We start from the raw sequence: 3,570 nt of genomic DNA on the forward strand, positions 1-3,570 counted from the left end.
GAGGAGCCCTTTGCTAACACCATTTGCAAGAACCCAGCTAGCAAGGGATCTCGATGCACTCAGACCAAAGCCAAACCCTGTCTTTTCCTCCTTCAGAAGATATCTTAGTGCCCTGTAAGGAAGAATGGGGTTTGCAGCACCCTCTGGGCACTGGGACCTGTGGCAGCCACTTGTGACATCAGCTGCTTGCTGCCCAAACCCATTGGAAAAAACACAGCTCCAGGTCTGATGCCACGGCCTCTGTTGCCAGCCCAGTGCTGGGAGCCACAGGAAGAGAATGGCCCAATTCCAAGGGCTCATCCTGCAGTAAACAGGGAGGGTGAGGCTGCAGCAGAGTTTTCTGCCTGGGAAATGAGTCCTTACTGCCTTTAAACTCTCCACCTTTGCAGGTTCCAGGGTTTGTGGCTCGGCTCCTCTCACTTGGTCCCAGCACAGTGGTTGCTGTCATAGCTCAGGGTCAGGGATGGAAAAACATCTCCCAGGGGCTGGCAGAATGCCGGCTGCTGCTTGGTTGTACTTGGAAACACCTGGAAAATTCAGCCAGTAAAACCAATGCAACCCAGCACAGGGTGTGGAGCATCCAGCAGAACCCAGCCCTGCTCTGCTCTCAATGCTCCAAGACCTCCCTGCAGACATTTGGCAGCAGATTGCTGCCCTGCTCATCCAACGAGGGTGGGGACAGGGCAGTCTGGAATACACAACTGCAGTCTCAATTTCTGCCTCCGAGAGGTGCAGCAGAAAGGACATTGCACTAATTCAATCACAGGCCACGAAGTTAGCAGGCTTGTTTTGTGCACTGCAGAGCAACCCATGCTCCAGGTTCCAACTTTTTTTCTCATATAACACATTCATCTCTGTTAGATCCTCAGTGCTGAATACGTCAGCATCTCAGCTGCACGTCAGTGTTTCTGTTTGTCTTCTGCATTATTGTTCATGTTTGTGTAATGGGGGCTTCAATGGGAAAAGACTTCCAAGATCCCCAAGTCCAACCCCAGCCCACCTCACTGTACCCACTGCCCACATCCCTCAGTGCCACATCCCCATGTTCTGGGACATCTCCAGGGATGATGACCCCCTGCTCCCAGGGCAGCTGTGCCACTGCATCACCACTCAACTCAGAGAAAAAACTGTTCCCAATCTCCAACCTGAACCTCCAATGCCTTTACTCTTTCTCCTCTTGAGCGTGCAATATCACAGTTACAGCCACTAACAACAGCCACGTGTAAGCCACTGACCTAGCCACTAAAACAGCCATTCACAGGCACTGAAAAGCTTCTGAACATTTTACAAGAGCAGCTTTAAAAACAGGATGTGCAAACCCTTGCTCTTGGGATGTGTTCCTCCCGGTGTTCAGATGTTCCACTTTGGTGTCCTCGTCAGAGCAATCGAAGCCCAACAAAACTTTTTTTTTGAAACCAAAGCACAAACTTTAAGTTGAGCCCAGGAAAAATAAAGGAAATTGCTGTGCTGAAAGGGGAAAAAATGGGAAAAAATGTGCACTTGGTGGGTAACTTCAGCACAAACAACAGAAGGACACTGGGTCTGTGGGTGGGAATGGCTGCCCTTGGCTGGCATGAGGAGGAGTCAGCAGTTTGGGGGCTGCACTTTGGGGCAACTGGGGGAAAAAAAAGCACAGAAAGAATGTGGTGTCTGGTGCAGTTTGCCACACTGCTCACCAATGTTTCTGCTACCCGACAGCCAGAAAGGCAGTGCTGAAAGCACACGTTGAAACATAGAGATAAAAAGCTGAGTGGTGCCCACAGAATGGAGTAAAATCAGTTCAGCACAGCCTCCCCTCTCTTAGTGCTCGGGTAATAAAATCATTCACTATGCAAATATCTAATTGGGGGTGCACAGGGAGGCGCAAGTCGTTGAGCTGATGGGTATACAGAGAGCTCTGCCCAGTGCTGGGCCCTCCTGTCCATAACCACTATTTATACAAACCAGAGCACCAAGCACTTCTCCAAAAAAATAAAACAATAAAAAAAGAGTAAAAGTCCACCCGGGGATGTGCCACGAGGAGGGAAAAGCAGGAGTCTGAATGCTAGCGGGGGGAAAGCATCTCCCCAGGTGATGAGCAAAGAGAGTGGGAATGCAGTGGGTGCTGAGGAGAGGGCTGGGAGCCAAGTTCATCTGCATTAATCTTACACTCATTAAAATCAGTTGTTCCCTTCTTAATTCAGCCAGGGCTGCCGAGCTTAAGAATTAAAAATTCATGAACCCACGTCCCTAAAGATGAATTAAAAAATAATAAATTATCCGAAGTAGCACAGATTTTCAAAAGTCTCCTAAAAAAAAGTCCCGGTGCTCCTTTGTGGTCAGAGCTTTCAGCTCATGCTTCCATGAGGGATGGGGGCACGAACCAACTCGGATTCTCACACACTGGTGTTACCCTGGAGTCTGGAGGCAGCCCCACAGATTCCATCCTTGAAGGCAGCCACACAAATTCCACCGCTTACGATGAAAACAAAGAGAGCAAGCAGTGCAGGAGGAGCACTCAGATCCCCTCATCCCACCACAAAGTCGTTGAGAAGATGGACCTTCCTGTCCCCACGGGGCACAGCAGCTCTGTGCAAGCAAGCAGTAAAAGTAAATAATTGCTTCTTAATTCCATGCGCGTGAGCAACAAGCTAGACGTGGTTGTTAATGTGCTCTTAATTAAGGTCACCGCTGACAATAGCTGGCGAGCTGGAAACAAAGACAATAAACACCACTGATGTGAAGCAGATGGGAACTCGGAAAGGGTTTCCCAATATTTGGTGAATAATCTGGGATTTTTTTTTTAACTGCACACTGGGGACCTCCAGCCCATGGGAGAACCCAACCGAGCATCGCCTTCGCCAGCCCAGAATGGGAAGATCGTGTTGTGCTCCCTCCATCTGAAGGGCATTGTATTCACTGTGTGGAACACCAAAGCAGGACAGTGCAAAGCAGCCCAGGAACAGCATCGGCTCCTCCAGCTGAGTTGGTTTCCTGAAGGAGAAGCCGCATAAATAAGGACGGGCTGTGAGCGGGTGTCGTTTATTTATAGAAGGCATTCATTTCCTCCGTGATGGGGATAAATACCCATTAGCTTTCAAGGTGATGAATCATCTATTAATTAACCTACTGGGAAAAAAAGAAATAATAATCATAATGCAGATATTCATATTTTCAAAGGAAGGCTTTCCAGTTGGGAAAGAAAGGAAGGGAGTTAATCTGATTGATGTCATCTGAAACGCTGAGATAAGACCACCAGAGCAGGGCTGGCAGAGATGGCTCTCCACATCCCCATCTCTGAGGAAGGACATCAGTCAGAAGCTGGTGTTGGTTATTTGGCAAAAGGAAAGAGTCTCCCATAGCTGAGGAGGTGAGATGTGGTGAAGCACAAAGGATCCTACACCTGGCCTTCAGGATCCACCTCCACTGCCACGCCTCGGCTCCATCCATCACCTCCCCCAATCTCCAACAAGCCTAGGAAATAAATAAATAAATGAAACAAGAAGATTGTGTGTGCACTCATCCTGTTCCTGTGCTCCCTGACCATTTTTAGCTTTGGTTTACCCCCAACTCCTTCCCCACACACACCCA

The sequence above is a fragment of the Meleagris gallopavo genome, chromosome 20, assembly GCF_905368555.1.
Source record: "Meleagris gallopavo chromosome 20, MGAL_WU_HG_1.1, whole genome shotgun sequence".
NCBI lineage: Eukaryota > Metazoa > Chordata > Aves > Galliformes > Phasianidae > Meleagris > Meleagris gallopavo.